This window comes from Scardinius erythrophthalmus (assembly GCF_964197995.2).
Source record: "Scardinius erythrophthalmus genome assembly, chromosome: 6".
Lineage (NCBI taxonomy): Eukaryota > Metazoa > Chordata > Actinopteri > Cypriniformes > Leuciscidae > Scardinius > Scardinius erythrophthalmus.
The window spans coordinates 24753324-24775000 of NC_138226.1; positions in this window are offsets into that span (position 1 = coordinate 24753324).

Here is a 21677-nt window from a genome sequence, read left to right on the forward strand (position 1 = left end):
ATGGGAGAGCAAAATTGAAATGAAACTCAACTTGCAAGTTACTAGGACGGGAAACTCAAAGCTAAATTTCATTAATTAGATTTCTAATGGCCCACAGTGGGACTTGTCCTTGATTCATTCGGTTCTAACACATTTCTGGCACATTTTTGCAAGGCAATACATGTCCAAAAGTGCTTGACATTCACGTGATCAAAATAAACATACTGCCACTTAACCTCAGCCCAGAATGGAAGCTCATTATTCTCAAGCACATAAGAAAGTCGATAAGTCTGCCACACACAGCGGGGGAAATCATATTTCCTCCTTTATCCATACCTAAAGTGCTTGAGCCGAATGACTCCAAAAAAACAAAAACTGATGAAAAACCGGGTGAATGGATCATGGGAAAGGACTGACAGGTCAATGCCATTGTAGATGCTTATTCAGGCAAAACACTTCTTTATAAAGCTTGCTTATTTTCTTAATGTTTTCTTTTTGCATCCCTGACCATCCTGACCTGCATGATAATTAAAGAGGAAATAAATGCACACTGCTTATCTGGTGCGCACAAAAGCAAGTTCAAGGCATCCCACAAATCATGTTTCAGAAGAGAAATCATGTTATGCATCAAAGGAGGACTTGTTTTTACTGGAAGAAGGAGGAATTGCTTGTGAACTGCCCACTGTTTCTCCCTCATAGATGACTCATAACATGAGAGCACCAGAAATACTATTATTATCAATGTGATAGCTAAAACAGACCCGGTCTAAGATGCCATAATTTGGTTTTGTGCCATAAACAGAGAAACCTTTTTACTCCAATCTGCATCCAGGCATGTTGCAAAAATTCAAGGACCTGTCAACAGAGGGCACTATAATCTATGGTAAAAGGCCACTGTCTCCAGCACAGCTATGGCCCCCTCTGAGTTACACATCCTGTCCTCCCAACTCTTTCATCTCTTTGAGAATTGGAATATGGCATACAGGGATTGCATAAGCAATTAAGCCTCAGATGTGAAAATTGAGCTGCCGATAAAAATCGATAGAGAGCAAAATGAGTTGAAAAAGAGCTGACTCCCATTAGATTCCTCCACGCCCTGAAAAAAATATGACCCAAATAAAGATGCATGTGCCTCTAAAAACAAGACAAATCCGTCTATTTTTAGAAACGTGGTGAAAATGTATTGCTTGTCTTACAGATAATAGAATTTGCTTGCATTGCTCATAACAACCCTGTTTTGAATGGCTGTTGTTGACTTATTTCAAGACTGGGAATGATATATCCCATGTGATGGAAACAAAGGTTGTGGTAACCACAATTTTTCTGTTATTTACCAAATCTTGACAGATATTTCCAAATGCTGTCTGTCATTTTGACATAAAAAAAGAAAGAAAACCATTTAAATGTAGTCCATCAAGAAACACACAAGATCCAATGAAGATCCAGCTATATATCCAAACAAATAAATCTACAAATGATTTGAAAAGGCAGAATGCCAGATTTTCAGAGAATTTTCAGGGAATAACGCCTGCGTTCCTCTAAACTATCGTATGGCTTCAAAAGATTTGGCATATTGTGAACGGTTTACAATTTTGTGAACGATTTTTAAGCAGCCTTTCTTTGTCAAAGAAAAAGATAGAGGGTTGCTAAATATTTCTTTTGTAATCCAAGTATGATATGTAATGAAAAAGTAAATGCGTATTAAATTGATTAAAAGAGATGGTCAAGACTTTTACATTGGTACAAAACAAAAATGTTGTCAAATCTACATACACATGGAATGGCATATATCTATAACTATCAAGCAAATCAAAATGACAGATAGATAATGATTGTTTGCATCACACCCTCTGGACAGGAAGGCTTGAGGGAGAATGTACTGTCTGTTTATCCTCCATTAGAGGCCGAGATTTATAATGTGTGTGCGGGCAGAGATTTGAGAGACTGGGGAGAAATGGTTGTTGTTGACCAGTAATCTCTCAGCGCCTGATCAATTTAGGAAACCTCGGCTGATGTCCCCTGACAGCTGTGGCACCAAAGCGGCTTGGAAACTCTCTGAACGCAAAGCCTGTTTCAGTGGAGCTGCATATCAGACACTGCAGATGGAGGAAAATCCTTATCTTCAGAGACGGCTCAGGTTTGCACCTTCAACAACACAGCAAGCTTCTCACAGTGAGTGACTGCTGTTAGAACTACCCATTGACTCAAAGTCTTACTATACTGCAAAGGACTCAAATCATCAAACAACATATGACCCACATTAAACAAGAAAATCGATCCTGAATACATGCGCTGAGCCCAGCCATGTTCAAAATGACTATGATTTGAATTCAAACCCCCTCACTGGTGTTAACAAACAATCTTTGTTGGATACGAATAAAGGGAGATGCATTGGTAAATGGTAATTGTTCTACAACGTCCTTGAAACAAATGTGCCTTGACCTTTTTTATCCAAGTCCTCCTGGGCTCTAAGACAGTTTTTTGACATCAGCACCGGATGCCTGTCACCAGCTACCATCACAAACATGGTCATGAAGACAAACAAATAAGAATTAGCATGTGTTAAAGGGAAAGTTGTCCCAAAAATGACAATTCTGTCCTAATTTACCAACCCTCAAGTAACTTATAAACTCGTAAAGGACAAAAAAAGAAAAAGAAAAAAGAAAAGAAAACTATAGTTCATATGACTCATTGCACGTTTGAAGGCATACAATGTGTGCTTTATGTGACGAACACACTGACATTATTCATTGAAAATCAATGCAATCTTGCTTGTCATTTGTGGTCACCATTGACTTTCAGGACACAGAAAAGAGATGGGAAATTCAATAATAAAAAAATAAAAAAAAATTTGTATTTGCACTGAAGACCACCGGATGCCGGTCACCAGCTACCATCACAAACATGGTCATGAAGACAAACAAATAAGAATTAGCATGTGTTAAAGGGAAAGTTGTCCCAAAAATGACAATTCTGTCCTAATTTACCAACCCTCAAGTAACTTACAAACTCGTAAAGGACAGCAACAACAACAACAACAACAACAAAAAAAAACTATAGTTCATATGACTCATTGCACTTTTGAAGGCATACAATGTGTGCTTTATGTGACGAACACAATGACATTATTCATTGAAAATCAATGCAATCTTGCATGGCATCCGTGGTCACCATTGACTTTCAGGACACAGAAAAGAGATGGGAAATTCTTCAATAAAAAATTCCTTTTATATTTGCACTGAAGAAAGTCATGAGGGTTTGGAATATAATAATGACAGAAAAAAACTAATTTTGGTGGAACTATCCCTTTAAAGGACAGAGCAGGCATATGTTTTTTGTTGTAGGATGAAATGTGGGGAGGCTAATGTGTGGTAAACATTTCAACAGCAATAGTAACCTTAATGTCTCCAGCAGTCGCTCTACTGCTTGCACAGAGTGGGCGGGGTGTGAACAGCACGTGTCATTTCCTGTGAGACCCATCCTTCTACACAGTGGACGCTTGTAATCCCTGTGTCGAGTCCAGACGGTCATACCACGGCACAACACTGCTAGCACAGAATGAGCCAAAACACATAAGCACGCTCCCCACACTTCCTGCCATTTGGCCGTGTATGTTACATAATTCCATATTAAGGGTGCAAGTGTAGATGCATTGCAGTTTATAAAATTGATTAGTCTGTATGAAAGGCATAAGCCACAAGCTGAGAAGCGTTGAAAGGCAGGACATAAAGTCAAAAGTCTATTTTCAATAAATATAAAATGTATTACTTAAAAGTTAAATCCTTCATGTCATGCACAAGCAGTCCATTTTCCATCGTTCCGAAGGATTTTGGTTAAATGGCTGAAATAAGGTCTGTGGTGAACAAGCTCAAGACACTTTCACGTTTTATTCCGCGACATAAAATACATCTACCCCGCTAGCGATTTTTTTGAAGCTGTTACATGTCTTGAAAAAGGCGGTTGCTAACAAGTGGCTCACTACAGAGGTTGTCAAGGAGATTAAACATCACACCGAAAATGAAAAAAATCAGTAAATTCAGTCCGCTTTTACAGCCCCGTTTTGCTTATAACTGTGCTCTTATAAACTATTCTAATTCAAAAGTTCTGGGAAATTGTTTTTAGATAAAAACTGAATGAGTTTTCGGAAGCTTAGTGATGGTAACGTTGAAGTCGTGGGACCGTGGTTGATCGTTTTTAGCTTTTTACTTCTTGCGACTGCATTTAGGCTTCAAATTTCATAAAAGTTGTGTTCATCTGTGATAATTTTCTTGCTGGACAAAACGTGCAAGTATCATAAACTTTTGTTGATCACAGAGCTTGTTTTCACAGATAATCCAAAAGGGCGGTGCGTTGGATTGTTGGCTCCGCCCCCTTGCTTACAGATCACGTTGTGCAGGATAGAAGAGAGATGCAGAGCGACTGAGAAATCTGATCTGACGTGAGAGTGTTAAAATGGAAAAATATGATTCTTAAACTAGAATTGGAGTGAAACTTCAAGATATTGGATGTGATTGGTGTGATTGTGTCAGTCGAGCACTACAGAGTTGATACATTTTGACTTGTGTGGCGGTTATGTCAAACCGCATGGTGTATTGAGTGTTCACTCTCCTTCTCATGATGCCATTTTGGTTGCGCGTGCCTGTGGAAAAAGAAAGAGAGACACGTGAATGGACAGGCCAGGTTTTTTTTTTTTTTTTTTTGTGAACAATTTTCCATGTTAGATTTTCCTAATTGATGGCGAGCCTCCCACTTCGACCCTGAAAGGATCACAAACCTTTTCCATTCTATTATTTCTCTTCAGAAAAGTAAGAGAACACATTCCCAGAGACAGGTTATACAGTATATATATTTTTTTATGGGACTGAAACATCTCGGGAGCAGAAAATTGGAGCAATTGGAAAAGTTAAGACTGATCAATCTTCCAATTGACACAGAGTTGAAGTTGAAGAACTGATTTCAGTGTGGGTTATATGTAATATCATTTTTCATTTGTGTTCACTTGAATACATTGATTGTGATTACTGTTCAATGAATAGTAATTTAGAGGGTGCAACCAGGGTGTGTGTGTGTCATATATATATATATATATATATATATATATATATATATATATATATATATATATATATATATATATGAGACTGTGTGTGTTTGTGTGGATGGAATCCAGCGAGAGATGTGAGACTCTGCTGAATATACATTTTACAAAGTGATCGTAAACATATAGTGGAATAAAACATACATTAAAGAAATAAAATATAATACACTGTTCTCATTTCTGATCAATTCACATTAAAGCAGAGAAACTATAAACTTAAGTAACCATCATTTTACATATTTTTGTATAATTGAAATACAGGAAGTGAAAAATGCCGACCTAAAATGGCGCAGTTACACAGCTCAGCACTGCGAGCATATAGCACGTGGGTTAATGCTAACACTCAATTTAGCTAATATATTTTTACACAGAATATGACAAATCCGAACAAAACACATACCTGGGACAAACACAACCAAAAGCTGGTTAGCGTACAGTGCATCACGTTGCTTAGATGTGTTTAATGAAAAACAGAGATTGGTTGTTCACAAGCAGGTTAACAACACACACACACACACACACACACACACACACACACACACACACACACACACACATACACTCTCTCCATTTTATCATCGCAAAATAACACATATTTATTTGACAGACAAATGAAGTGAGCTTTTGTGTAAAATAAAAGTCCAACCTTGCACTTGAAAACAATCTAAACTCCATTTTTTATGACACAGAGCTTATTGATGCAACTTACCAACAAAGAGAGATGAGACTCTGCTGGTGGTGACGTAGCTCCGCCCACAATATCACGCACGCAAATGCGATGAGGCAACAGCCAATTACTTGCTGCATCTTCCTGTTGCTCAGTATCACCGTCGCCTCCCCATATGTACTGTACAGTCTTCTGATTTTATTTGTCTGATCCATTAGTTAGTGAGTTAATACCCGCCACATCAGCATGAGTTTGAAAATCACATTTCATTGGTTCAGACTCATGTCATCGAGAGTCTGCTATGACTATTCACAAAGTCGGAATGCTGCGCTTTAAAACGATGCCAAACTTGTGCTGAGGGGATACACCAGTTGTCGAGAAGCGAGCAGAGAAAAACTGAATTTTTCATGGATAAAGGAAAGGTACTCCTCTCAGAAAACATACAATAAAGATACTATTTGGAGCATTGAGATTGCTAGGCGAGGGCTTAATGAAAACCTGAAAACCTCAAATCTGACAAAATTGACCCCAAAATTGACATTTTTTCACTTGTTTTGCCTTTAGCTCGTAATTAGCCCTTGTGCATTACTCATTTTGCCAGCACGGGTCACATACTGTACGTTGTTTTTTATATGGCCTATGTCATGTCTTTTTACTAATTTACTAATCAAAGCAAAACCTGTATTTTTTATAGCATGTATTTTTGAAGATTTGGAGATTTAGGGGGGTGAGTGTAACGTAGTCAAGTCAAGTCAAGTCAACTTTATTTATATAGCGCTTTTCACAATACAGATTGTATCAAAGCAGCTTCACAGTATTAAATAAAATAGTACATCAGTGTTTGTTTCTGGTGTAAAACATCCAGTAAGAGCTGTGCATGTAAATCTCACAGCCACATTTAAAGCCCATCATATTTTAGGACTATCTATTTTATTAAGACAACGTTAACATTCGATTTAAATATGTGTGAGCAAGTGTGTGTGTGTGTGTTTGTGAGTGTGTTACGATAAGTTAAACAGTTTTGCATCTATGTGTCTGTGCTATAATTTCTAATGACATGCATGGTGCCGCACATCCCAGTGGCTTCATGGGACAGCAAATGGCAGCCACATTAATCTGCAGCATGACGAAGCGGTTCTGCCACACTGGCTAATGTGGCTGCGCTTTCCTGTGAAGTGCTGATGACGGGGCAGCTCCCGTTCCTATGTCCCCGGCCAAAATTCTGCCGGTCAGTCATGCCTCTTCTCTCTTGCTCTTTCTGCTGCTCTTGCATAAATAAAGCATACAGTGAAGGTTTTCAAAGCTTCCACTTCTGCTAGTGAATGCATGATTTTGAAGCTTTTTTTTTTTTTTTTGCTACTGGCCTGAGAGAGAAGTTCAGGTCAGTCTTTCAATACTACAACCCACAGATGCAGATGCAGCATGCAGTGCTCGTGACGAGGGTTGCATGAATTTAAGTGATATGGTCAGAGATATGATATAACATTGCAGTATATTTAAAGTGTGGAGGTGTTACAGCGGTCCACAAGCCAAAACCAAACACAACTCACAAACATCTCTCTAATATCTCAGCCTTTTCACCTAAAGAGCAAAGAAATGGCAAGCAAATAGAGAAGACGTTATCTACTATAGACATTCAGGATAGATTTCAACAATTTCTTACACTGTTTTCAGATTTGAATTTGGCTGCTTAAATGTGATTTCTGTGAGATCATAGTCTGGCTACCAGACCAAGCTAAATCTTTTAAGATTGAACATTGGTCTGGGCTGGGGAGTCTGCTATGTATTTTCTACTGCACAAGAGGCGTGATCAACGGGCATAGTTCAAATGACTCTGAACGCAATTGGATAGTACACTCTCAGAAAAAAGGTGCAAGAGCTGTCACTGGGACAGTACCCTTCAAAAGGGTTCTAATATGTATACGTTTGGTACCAATATGTACCTTTGAGGGACTTAAATGCACTCTTTAGGTACAAAGGTGTATCTTTTGAAAAGGTACCGCCACAGTGACAGCTTTTGTAAAAAAAATTCTGAGAGTGTACTTCAACCAATCAGACCAACGATCCGGGTGACGTACTTTGCAGAGCGACGCGAAAACTCCAGGCAGGAAATGTGTAACCAAACATGTTGATCAGCGGTTTGCAGAAGCAGCAATGGAATCGAGCGATTTTTGCAGGTTGTGCAAAAAAAACAAAAAAAAACATGAAAGTTAGTGGTATTTACACCCACTCGAGCGATTTGTTTGCTAAAAAGAAGCCATTGAGCATCGTCAAGAGGTTAAAGGGAATTGGACAGAGCCATAATGGCTCTGGAACTGGATTGTATTAAACCCGCCAATAGCACGCCAGGTGGATAAGCCAGTTTGTGATTGGTTCCCGCAAATTTTTACAGGAAGAAGGATAGATACAGTATATGTACAGGTTTCCAGCCTGAGCTGTAGGGCAAAATCAAATCGCCGGCAGATCAGGCTGGGTTTACCCAATCTAGTGAGATCACACATTTCTCCTGTAATTCTGTATTCAAATATACAAAATGATGAAGAGAAAAGGGCGATTTTCACATCATTTACATTTAGTGGTTCTCAAGTAGGGGACTGGGGCCCAATAGAGGGCCTCAATAAACTTCCAATGGAGCCTTAAGATTAATTAAAATTACATAAAATAAGACAAAACAAGCATTAAAATCAAGCTAAAACTACTAAAAATCAAGCTATTTTTTAGTATTTGGTTATTATAACGAATAACATTTTTAGCTTGGCATAACAAGTTGATCATTTATAACTCCAGAGCTATGAATGATCAACCTCCCAGCAATAAAATTCTCCTGTGCTCAGAGAGCTTTACCGTTAATGGTATTTTTAATCTCCTTTTTTCCAAATCTGGGACAGTGAGCTTTTCACCATCTGGGACAAAAGAATCGCCATTGTGACTGAATGACCGGTTTATGATTATCACACTGAAGTAATTAACAGAACTCCATGTGGATTATTAAGTGGTACTTAGTGGAGGTTAATTAATTGCACTGTTCTAATTACAATGTAAATTAAAACTGCAAAAAACAATGAGCATTTCCCTGAGAGTGCAATCAGTCAAAAACCATACACAGCAAGATAAAAGTATTTATAAATAATGGGTACATACAGTGTACCTAGAGAACCTTATTCATATCAAATTATTCACTGTCGCCCTAGTGAGATCCAAAATAAATGTTACTAATTTGTGCTTGTGCCATCTAACAAATTGTGTGTGCACTTTGTGAATGAATTGCAAGTTATTTGGTAGTTTAGTATAACTGTTCATATACAGTAGCTCAATTAGCATATCGGTTAGACACACCCATATTTAAAGCAGGCTTTTAGTTTTATAAATCTGGATGACAATGTTTGTTATAGGATTTTGTGTTCTAGAAACTTTTATATATATATATATATATATATATATATATATATATATATATATATATATATATATAAAACACTTGCTTACAGAAAGAGAAATATGAGAAATAATTGTATTTATTTATTCTCCACTTGCAATGAATCAGATTAATACCTACCTTTTGGTTGTATTAATTTGCACATGCCATTTATGGAATGACTTTCAGGGTTGATAAATCGATTTGCGGCTACAATTTAATCTTGCATGGACACCGCCCTTTATTTAGCAATTCTTATTGAGGCACACAGTAAATTACATATTCATTAAGAGAAGCCAACAGAAACTGACAGACATGCTACTTTGCTCATCTTAATTATCTTGCAATCTTAATTATCTCAAGTCGCATTTACTACTGGGAAGCTCGGGGATAATTTTGATACCCATGTTCCCGAGTTGGGCGTACCATAAACTTTAAACATGCTGGAGTGGACAACGATTGCTTTATTGGTATTCTTTATTATTTTTTACCACAACAGCTATCGCCTTTATTAAAGTAGTGCATATTTAGCCTTTATATATGAATTATTATTTAAAGCATATTGAGGGCCCTATTTTAACGATCTGAAACGCAAGTGTCAAAGCGCAAAGCGCAAGTAACTTTGTGGGCGGGTCTTGGCGCTGTTGCTATTTTCCCGGCGGGATAAATGACTCTTGCGCCAGGCGCAAATCTAAAAGGGGTTGGTCTGAAGCAGCTTCATTATTCATAGGTGTGGTTTGGGCGTAACGTGAAATAAACCAATCAGAGCAGCATCTCACATTCCCTTTAAGAGCAGGCGCGTTTGTTCTAAAGCGGATTCCTATTATAACGGCGGATTTGCCAGGCGCGCGCCATGAGCGGTTCACAGCCAAGGAGAGCAACGCTCTCGTCAGGGACATTGGGGATGGAGAAACCCACCCAAATTAACTAGATGTACTAGATGTAAGCTAGATGTATGCTTTTATAATAAATTGTCTATCTATCTATCTATCTATCTATCTATCTATCTATCTATCTATCTATCTATCTATCTATCTATCTATCGTAATAATGTATGATTTGCAAAAATGAAAACTGCTGCTTCTGTGTAGATGAGAGAATCAAAGTGTATGCGCGTTGTGCACACGCTACATTGATTATGGCCAAGCATGCGCCCTTAAAATAGCATATGAATAACATGCGCAACGCGCCACTGACTTTAAACTATTTTTTCCTGGTTAGTGGCCCAATTGTTTTCTAAACCTGCAAAATAGCATGAAGGAACGTTTGCGCAGGAATACGCCTCCTTTTTTGCGCTGAACCGCCCAGGGAGCGCAAGTTCATTCCCTAGTTTAGCGACGTGCTTCTGTGGAGGGAAAAGCGCGCTTTGCGCGGGTGCAAAATAGGAATGATACATGCGTCGGTGTACAAAGTCAATTGCGCTGGGTGCAAGATAGGGCCCTGAATGTTTTATACACGAAATAGCGTGTATGTGACCGAAATTCCAGAATTGGCTGCAAGCTGACTGTCTAGATAGCGTGGTGAATGTCTGTATTGTTGTTAACAAATGCGGGGACGATAAATATCATTTTGGTTTTAATGAGATTTTTCCAATAAATAAGCAAGAATAAACCTGGTGTCCTCCATGATCCTGTTCTTTAAAACAACAAAGCACTTGAAAGTGACAAGCTCGTCATCAGAACTTGAGGAGTAGGAAACTTCTGATAGCTCTTGAAGGCAGCAAAAGATCCAGAGCCATGTCTCCACCAAAACACAAGAACACATCCAGAGCAGAGTCTGCAAAGCATCACAAGAGTTGGTGTTAAATCACCTCATGTCTCAAAGCACATAACATTACACTAATAATAAATGTAATCAACTCAGAGAGCTCTGACTGCTGCAGATTATTTTCAGCGTTGATAGTGTTGCCATAGAAAAGCATAAATCCCGAGTCTGAGGATGTGAACAGCTCTGGATAGAATGTCACGGGGTCGCCATCTTGTAATTACAACATGGCGTGAACACAGTATAAGCTCATTGTTTTGGTTTAGGAGGAACTGTAAAAGGTTGCTGATTCTGGTTGAAATTGTTTTGGTCCTGTGACTTAAACAGAAGATATATGTACATTTTATTATACCAAGACATTGATTGTTATTAAGATTATTGGTTGCTATCGGGATGTGAAGATAGTTTCAAACAGTTTAACAAAAAGTGTTTATGAAAAAGTTAAACATTGCCTAACCTAAGGCCAAAATTGACCAAAAAAACAACAACAGCTTGGACATCTTTTGTACAGGTTACTGTCAATAGGCTGCCATAGTTTTTATACCGAAAATCAGAGCCATTATGTGAGCCACTTGAAATTGACATATTTAAGGATCTGTCTGAATGGTCAGACAGATACTCAAACCAAATAGAGATTTATATTTCACTCAGAGATTTTCAGGGTCTTAGTGGTCTTCATCTTGTTGCATCATGGGTATTTCTCACTTGCACTATCTATTGAGAACATTCCTCTCTATCTGTCCCCAGACCTCTGAGTTACAGTCTCCTTCTGTTTACGGCTCCCTCGCGGGCACCTTATGGACTTGCTGGGGCTTTAACCATTTACAACATAAAGGACACAGCTATGATGGAGTTCTAAACCTCATCATTCTCAGTCTTTTTAGATCCTGCACTTCAGATGGGTTCATCTATCATCTTGCCAGACTCAGTCTGTCCCTCCTTAAACACAGTTTCAGACAGCTGAAGAGCAGTATGGAAGAGGTTAATCAGAGCGGTGAAGCCAGTCGCCACCTGTGATTCCCATGCAGTACTTCGCTACGCCTGGAAATTTGGGGCTGTCATCAGTGCTATTCATGAAAGGTGGCTTGCCATGGAAAGAGCCTTTTATGAGGGTCTGATCAAGGCTTGGCAGAGGGAGTGGGTACATACTTAGCCCCCTTCTGCGTCTCTGTCTGTCTGTGTCTCTCTTTTTCTTCTATCTTGGTCTCTTTCAGGGACATTTGTAGCTCTAATGAAAGGGTGAGGTCACATAACAGTCAGGGCAGCATCCATGTGATGACTGTTCCACCCAATCAAAGATGCTAAAATATACTAATAATAGCTCACATTGCTCAAGCACATACTGTCTAGGACATGCATATTGTCAAACCTGCCGATACAGTTTAAATACACAACCGGTCAAAAGTTTGGGGCCAGTAAGATTTAATGTTCACCCAGGCAGCATTTATTTAATAAAAAATAAAGTAAAAACTGTAATGTTGTGAAATATTTGTACAATTTAATTCCTGTGATGGCAAAGCTGCATTTTTTGCATCTTTACTCCAGTCTTTAGTGTCACATGATCCTTCTGAAATCATTCTAATAGGCTGATTTGGTGCTCAAGAAACATTTCTTATCAGTATCAATGTTGAAAACAGTTGTGCTGCTTAAAGGGTTACTTCAGGATTTAGCATTAAGCTTTGTATTAGTAGAAAACCTGTAGTATTTTCGAATTACCATGCTTTCCACCCTCATATCCCCCTGAGAGGAGAGATTTATGTATTTTTTGTCTGGAAAAAATCCTCCGATGACGCAAAAATCGTCATTTTGCGTCATCGGAGGATTTTCTGGACAGAGGCTAAAGACTACAGCCAGTAGATGGCGTTGTTCCGCATGTTTTCAGCCCGCCCATAGAGGGTGGGATCTCACTCAGAATGTACACAGTGTCAGCCGTCTTTCTTTGGAAGCTAAGCTAGCATGCTCTTGTTCTGTGGAGAAAGCTGAATAATAGGAGAAAGCTGAGTAAGTAACCATCCTCCTTTTCCCGGACTTGTCCGGCGGGCGAGATCGTTCAAAATGTCCGGGATTCAGCTTTTGCTTTCTGCGGTCGCCATTCATTGTTTACATGCACACCTTTCAATCTAACTGAATTCATTTCGATTGGTGAATTTGAATGTAGTGTTTACATGAACGCTAAACAAGTGATCGGTTGATGTGCGTTTTACCATTGCTAAGAAAAATTCCCGCTCCTCCGTGAGAGATGCGAGACCCGGCGCGTCTCAGTAATGACGCCACCGGCCTCGCGCCGTTCTCCCGCGGCCGTCAGCCTCGTCCTGCTCGCCACAGTAAACATGATGAATGGCGACTGTAGAACGCAAAAGCCGAATCCCGGACATTTTGGACGATCTCTAAATCCCTCGCAAACTCATCACGTAGGCTAGCTTTGTTGTTTTCATCTGCGCACTCTTACCGGTAGGCGTGGCCTCCTAAGGCAGCGAAGCAAGTGCATTCTGGGAGTTATTGTCTTTCATCCACATAAGCCAAAAATACATGATCTGGCTTTTCTCAGTCTAGAAAGCTCCAAATTCAAAAAATTCTTCACATTTCTTCTACTTAAATGACCTATTTTAAATACACATTCATCTTCCCAGAGGTGAAGTATCCCTTTAAAGGAGAACTCCGGTCAATTTTAACATTGCATTTTTTTGTAAATTTGGAGTGCTGTCAATACAGAGAACAACGACAAAAATCGGTGTTGCCTACACCGTGTTATCCTCTTTTTAAAATTTGCACCCTGTTGACTTCAATGGGGCAAGTACTAAACCTGCTTTTACCCTCTTAACATCCTTGATGTGTCATTACAAGTGCACAGCTAATGTGAGTGATTCCTTCAGAGTGATCACGGGTGAATCTGACTGCAGTAGATGTGAAAGATATTAATAAAAGTGATGTTATTTCAGCCAGCGCACATACCTGTATTTACATCCTGTTTTCGGTCGAAGTCCATAGTAATCGATTGTCGAGTTCACACGCATAGGTTTAGTTACCTATGATCACGCGCGTGAACTCGATAATCGATTACTATGGACTTCGACCGAAAACAGGAAGAAAATACAGGTATGTGTGCTGGCTGAAATAACATATTTTTTATTCATATCTTTCACATCTACTGCAGTCAGATTCACCTGTGATCACTCTGAAGGAATCACTCACATTAGCTGTGCACTTGTAATGACACATCAAGGATGTTAAGAGGCTAAAAGCAGGTTTAAAACTTGCCCCATTGAAGTCAACAGGGTGCAAATCTTAAAAAGAGGATAACACGGTGTAGGCAACACCGATTTTTGTCGTTGTTCTCTGTACTGACAGCACTCCAAATTTACAAAAAAATTAGCTCAATGTTAAAATTGACCGGAGTTCTCCTTTAATATTTGTGAAACCGTAATACATTTTGTCAGCGTTCTTAGAACATTCAAAAGAACAGCATTTATTTGAAATAGAAATCGAAATGTATTTACTGTCACTGTGATCAGTTCAATGTGTCCTTGCGGAATAAAAGTACAGGTATTAATTTCTTTCCAAAAAGGCTGAACAAAACCTTAGCGTTTTGGACATCATGGCTCATCTAAGTTAATTACCCAGCATGCATTGTCTCTCAATGTATCACAGTGTGTTCCATTCAGGTTAGGGCACAATCCGGATGAGAATATGATAGACAGGCATCCATCATGATAAATCTGTTAAATATCCCATTAGCAATAAATGAGCTGGGCTTTATTAGACTCATAATGGTCATTTACCAACCTGCTCATTAGCATTCCTAATAAACAACGGCTTTCAAACACACCCTGTATTTAAATATGAAATTTCTCTGCATAATCTACGTGTGTTGATTATCTAGAACAATGAGATTCATTCACTAATGACAAAATTTCATGGACAAATTTGTGCGCACACATTATTAGTGAATACACTGAGAAAAATTGGTGTAGGTTTTAATAAATGTTTTTTTTTTTTACATAGGAATTGCTAGTAAATTTCACTAATAATTACAAAGAAATGGCAAATAAAACTTCTGAAGTGAAAGGACTGAAATAGTATTTTCTTGTAGTAATGTTTACTACAGTAATGTTTATTTAAGAATAAAAGAAAAATACTGAAGAGCACATCTCGCCGTTTCTTCTCTTCTATCATTCTGTCGTCTCCCAAATGGATCACACTATGCCTTCCAATCTGTTCTGTTAGGATGCACTAAAGTAGCACAGCAGGATGATTACGATGCACCTCCGGTCGCACAAATAATCAAGCCTCTGACCTGTTCATTTTATTCTAATTTGTTTGGCCCCTAACTCTCTCTCCCTCCGTCCCCTCCAATCTCCACCAAGACCACAGATGTCTCGCCGTTGACCGTCGCATCTGACCTCTACGGGGATTTTTCAGCAGTGTCTTTCTACCTGCCTGTCCCCTCTGCCTTTGTCTCTGGGCGCAGGACCACAGGACGTGCGTCCGCCGGGGCCTGTTGTCAGGAGAGAGCTGTCTTCGTCCGGCAGATCTGCCCACCTGGTGGGACTGTGGCCTCAGCGCTGACATGGCTTTTTAATATTTCACCACATGCAGCGTGCACCATATGTCCCCCCCCCCCCCCCCCATCCATCTCAACCCTCATGAATAATGAATCTGTAATGCACTTCTAATATCTGGAGGAGAACAAAATACGCCTATAGCTCTGCTTTTGGACTTTGTATTTTTAGAAGCTATGACATTTCTCTTTTTTTCCAGTTCAACCTCAATCTCATGGCAATAGCTCTGCAGGGGACAAAAGAGAGCGCTGGAGAGTGTTTGTCTCTCTCTCTCTCCCTCTCTCTCTCTCTCTCTCTCTCTCTCTCTCTCTGTGTGTGTTTTCTGGGTCTGACAGGCAATGTGAGCTCAGTGAATGTGGGATGAGAGTGATTGCCTGTGAACACTGTGACCAGTTTTTCAGAGTCTACGCATATTCTTTACACATCTGACCGCTCACCAGACTCAAGTGTTACCCTGTGTCACCGGGAGAAATTAATACACAAATTTCCCCGAACAGGTTTGCAGTGGCAGCAAAGCAAAGCATTTCTGCTTGCTGTGTCAGATTTTCTTGTCACACAGATAGGAAATCCATTTCTCCTGAGCCTTCGGTAATACATCTGTTTTTCCTTTCCCAAAAATACCCAAATGCAGTCTCTCGCTTCATGCATGTCCTGTTTTAGGGTTCCTGCTATTGGGGTTGTCAGATGCTTGCACTAAAACATGGCAATGAATTTGCTTCTCTGTGCTTTTCTGCCTGTGCTGCCCTCATCTTGTTAAATTCTCCCTTAAGCCGCCCTGACGGACTGTGAGATTAGAAGCTCAACCTATTGAATTGCAGTTAATAATTCATGACATAATTTCGCTTTATCTCAGAGACTTGATACATGAGTCAGGGGCTCCCATTTATCAGGCTGCCATAACCTTTTATAAGCATAATGAATTGCATGCAGTTGATTTGTTGATGTTGAAAGGTTGAACTGGCCCGCATTACTTGAGAGGAAAGTGCCTGCACAAATAATTGCACTATTCTTTTAGCAGGCAAATTAATATCGGGGCTTCGGGTTGATGGCATTTACTGCTGATCCCTCGAATATTCTACATCACGCAACTCACCGTATGTGTGTGTTCAAGAGTGTCACTCAAAAGGACTTGCTATGCAATCGGGCATCTCAGATCTGGTCCTGTTTCGCAAACAACGGAGGATCATGCCCTTTATTATAGCTGATCAGTGGGCATGTGGTGAACTTCAGAGATGTAAATTAATTTACAAGTACTACTTGATATTTACCTGTTTCTAAGTAAAATACATTCCTTACAATATCAATAGGAAAACAATACTACAGCCTACTATCGCTTTAGACTTCCGCATTGTCCGTCCTTTTGACGAACAGGGTCGTAAAAATTCTTTAATTTGTCACATTTTAATGATAATAACTTGACGCACAACGAAATGACGGCAATTGACACCTCTCGCGTTTCAAACAAACAGGGCTGGGCAACCGCATTCGTCATTAAGTTGTGCGTCATGGCTTTCTGCCGGAAGTTAGTTATTTTAGTCGATAAAGTATTAAAGGGTTAGTTCACCCAAAAATAAAAATTCTGTCAGTAATTATTCACCCTCATGTTGTTCCAACCCTGTAAGACTTTCGTTCATCTTCGGAACACAAATTAAGATATTTTTGATTAAATCTGAGAGCTGGATCACTCCTCCATAGGCTTCTAAGACACTATAACTTGCTGGCCCAGAAAATGTATTAAAGACATTGTTAATATAGTCCAAGTGACTACAGTGGCTCAATCTTAAGTTTTTAAAGCGACGAGAATACTTTTTGTGAGCAAAAACAAACAAAAATAATGACTTTATTCCACTTTTCATTTCCTTCTCTCTGGACCTCGAGTTTTTTTAATGTAGTGTAATAGCGTTGCGCGTCTGTGTTGCACGTCACCACGCATCACACATGACCAGAGTCGCCCAATAGTGAGCCTACGTGGTGACGTGCAACACAGACGCGCTATGCTTAAACACAACGTAAAAAGACTCGAGGTCCAGAGAGAAGGAAATGAATAGTGGAATAAAGTCGTTATTTTTGTTTGTTTTTGCACACAAAAAGTATTCTCGTCGCTTTATAAATTTAAGATTGAGCCACTGTAGTCACTTGGACTATATTAATGATGTCTTTAATACATTTTCTGGGCCAGCAAGTTATAGTGTCCATAAGCCTGTGGAGGAGTGAGACAGCACTCAGATTTAATCAAAAATATCTTAATTTGTGTTCCGAAGATGAACGAAAGTCTTACGGGGTTGGAACAACATGAGGGTGAGTAATTACTGACAGAATTTTCATTTTTGGGTGAACTAACCCTTTAAATATGGATATTTTTATTACACAAACACATCGCTTTACTTCAGAAGGTCTTTAGCCAGCTTCTTCTTCAGCTCCGACTTGTGCAGCCGTGCACAAGCACAAAACCTCACAACACCCTCCCCCTGTCGGTGATTGGTTGGAACACTATTTGTTTTGGTTTTGAGTGGTTGGTGAAACCAGTTGTTTTTGTGTGCAGATCTCAGAGCCTAGGCTGCCTACAGAGACGCGTTTTTTTGACGGCATGCTTATGGGGCGGGCAGCTAGCGGATCGTTAGGAAAGATTAGATGAATGTGATACATTTTTTTGGGGCCTGAAATCACTGATACAACCTTTAACCCCCAAAGACGCGTGGAGCACTTTAATCATGAATAGATGCGCTTTGATGAACTTCCAAAGACATACAGCCATTCACTCTCATTATCAAGCTTGGAAAAGCCAGGACATTTTTTAATTATAACTCCAATTGTTTTCGTCTGAAAGAAGAATGTCATATACACATGGATGGCTTCAGGGTAAGTAAATCCTGGGCTAATTTTCATCTTTAATAGGCTCTGTTTTTGTCACATGCATTTTCATTTTTATCCACGAACGTAGAGGACAAGCAAATACGCTATTTATTCATTTATGAAGAGAAAGTTAAACAGAGACAGTGCGTCACTTTTCAGGTTTCATCTTGAATGTTTGTCCAATAAATCGCAATTAGCTTTGTGCATTGTAACACTGATATGAAACAAAGTCTCAGCTTTTAAAATCTGTCTATTTTATCACAAAATTCAAACAATAAATACTGTTGGAGATCATCAATACTGTGCGAGAGATCCTAGCGCGTGAATTCAGTCGAAGCAGAGTGCAAGTGAACGCGATCAATTACTTCCTCTTTACTACGTTAAAGTACATTACAGAACGAACATGAATGAACATCAAAAAATATGCTGAAAGATACAGTCCAACTGTCATGTCTCTCAATCGCTCAATCAGTGTTTCAACCGCAGAAAGACGTCAATAAAACAGCTTGTAAACACTCAGAAAAGCCCTTCGTTGACCATTAACTTGATAGTCAGCAAAAGCGCACACACCACTAATTGGACAGGGGTTAGAATTACAGTTAAGTTACACATGACTCCCAGTGTAATCTGTCAAAATGATGGACGGCTTTAAGATTTTTCCCTCATTGCTACAAAAAAAAAAAAGTGACGGAAAAATCTGAAAGCCGTCCGTCAATTTGACAGATTACACTGGGAGTCATGTGTAACTTTTTTCGGTAAACGCAACCTCTGAATATAGTTAACACTGCATTAGATAGGGACATTAGATAGCTTAGTTATTAAACTCTGCTACATTAAACTATATTGCATGTCTTGTTTATTTTCAGACGATTAAAGGCATTAACAATAGGCAATTAAATTAATTATGTAACAGCAAATTATTTTTAATTAACCTTTTTCCTGGATTAGTCAACATATGCTCACAATGATCGCAAATAGCTTTAATTCAGTCCATCTGAGTGCTTGCTAAAGAACCGTCTCACTCACAGATCACGATTTCAAGTAATTTCAAGTTCACTTAGTTAAAAAAGAACACCAAAAACGTGACCAAAAGTCTGAGTGAGCGAGTTGTTCACTTTGTAATTATTCAGTGCACTTCTATGCAACCAGATTGACCAATTCGGGCCTATCTGTGCTCCCACTGCGAACATGACATCGCATTGACGGAGCAATCACAGAGTGACGTGGGGGCAATTGCTTATCACCTGCATTTCACCATGATCGCCCTCACATTCACACCATGATTTAGATCGCAATGAGAACATAATGAACTCAAAAGAAGGCAAAAGAGTCACTGCCTTGCTCTGAAACTTGGTGTCACTGTTGCACAGTGTTACTTTAGAAAAATAAGTTTTGCACACTATTTGATTTCACATTCTTGATATTTTAGTTTTTGCACTGTTGATTATTTTCCCTGTTTATGACATAACTGTATGACATGCTCTGTTGCCTAGGGAGTAAATGAAAGCCGATAGATTGTGCATATCTTGTGGAGCTATGTCCCTCTTCCTGCTGCTTTTGCACTGTGCTGAGAAATGAGCCAAGGCCGAGCATCCATGTACTTGTGTTAGTGAACTGGTCTGTTATCTTCCATGATTCAAAGCTTTGTGTTATATTCACAAGTCTGCTTACAGGAACACGGCGTTGCCTGCTGAGATGCCCTGAGTCTGTCCAGACTATAGATAACACGCACATACACTGACACGCACACACAAACAAACATGATGAACACAGTCATGTACACCAAGCATTTGGCAGCAGGGCAGCATGACAGCCAGGGAGTGAATGTGTCAAACACAAGCCCTCGTTAATATTTGACCATCTTGAAACCAATCCCTTTGGCAAGCAGTGGAAGGCCACGGCGGTGTGTTTCGTTCCATCTGAATTGTTGATTATGTTATGTTTGAAATCAGTTCAGAGAGTTTTAATGAGGACATCAGAGACGAGAAATTAAGGTTCCAATTAACCGCAAGAAAAAAAGGTAATGTTTTGTATGATTGTTGTTTACTTGTCGCTTACATGTAAATGCTGCTCTATGTGCTGTTCAGAATCCACTTTTCAGTTTTCCACAATTTTCTAATTAAAAAAACTAAATAAATTGTCTATTTACCCTCATGTTGTTCCAAAACAGTATGACTTCAGATTTGTTAAACTGGCCACTCTTTTCCATGCAATTATTCCCCTTGAGACTTTCAAGCCTCAAAAATTATGTGATAGTGAAGTGATATATAAAAAATATTCATTCACAAATCACAAAATAAATGTACTTCTCTCATGAGCACTATAAAAAACACGCCACGGAGAAATAACAAATTAAATTTCAGTCTTCCCACAAAAAGCTATCATAATGGTTTTAGAAAACGTACAAAATATAGCACAACTATTGTATCGACTACTTTTATGATATTTTAATGGGGCTTTTCAATCCTTTCAGAAGCTTGCGTGGAAAACAGTGACTAATGAATTATTCAGATTTCACACACAAAAAATCTCCTTTTGTGAAAGTCAGGTTCAGAATAACATAAGATTTCATAAGTAATGACAAAAATTGTATTTTAGGTTGAAATAACTGTAAATTGGATATAAGCTGATACAACAGGTGGGTACACCCTCTGAATCTTTTGCTATAGATGTTGTAATACATACTGGAGACTGGAGAGGACAGTGATGTAAAAAGATTTTAAGGCCAACCTGAAGAAAACAAATGTGTGCTGGCTTTCAAAAAGAATGTATACTTGTGAAGCAGAAATAGCTGGCCTCTCCCAGAAACCCAGAACAAATGTTTGTTTCTTTTTGGCAGAAATAATGATGATGTCTGGAATCACAGAAGCGTTTCTTCTTGCCGTTTAATAACCTGCCCAGGGTGCAATTGATTTACTCTACAGATGTATGGGCCCTTTCTGAAATAAATCCAAAAGTTCTAACAGAACTACTGAAAGTGTTGACTTAGTAAACCATACGCTCATTTTTGAAGCATTACAGTCGAGTTTACTCTGACACCAACCCAGATCAATATCATGTCCTCCAAGAGAACAAAGTGCAGGGCCTTGACTTCCACTGAAACAGGAACGTCAGAGCAAGTTGGATAAAGCTGGCTTTGCATTTCCCAGACCTTGCTAGAAATTGCTTTTAGATGAAACCTCAAAGACCTGACTTTACATGGGTCAGAAGCGTGACCATGTTTGTTCCATGAAGTAGTATTGATTTGTTTTTCAAAGTGTTATTTGCATTGATATAACCATATTACAACCAGAGGTTTCAGAGAACAATGGGATTAACATACTGTTGCGTGTTACATATCAC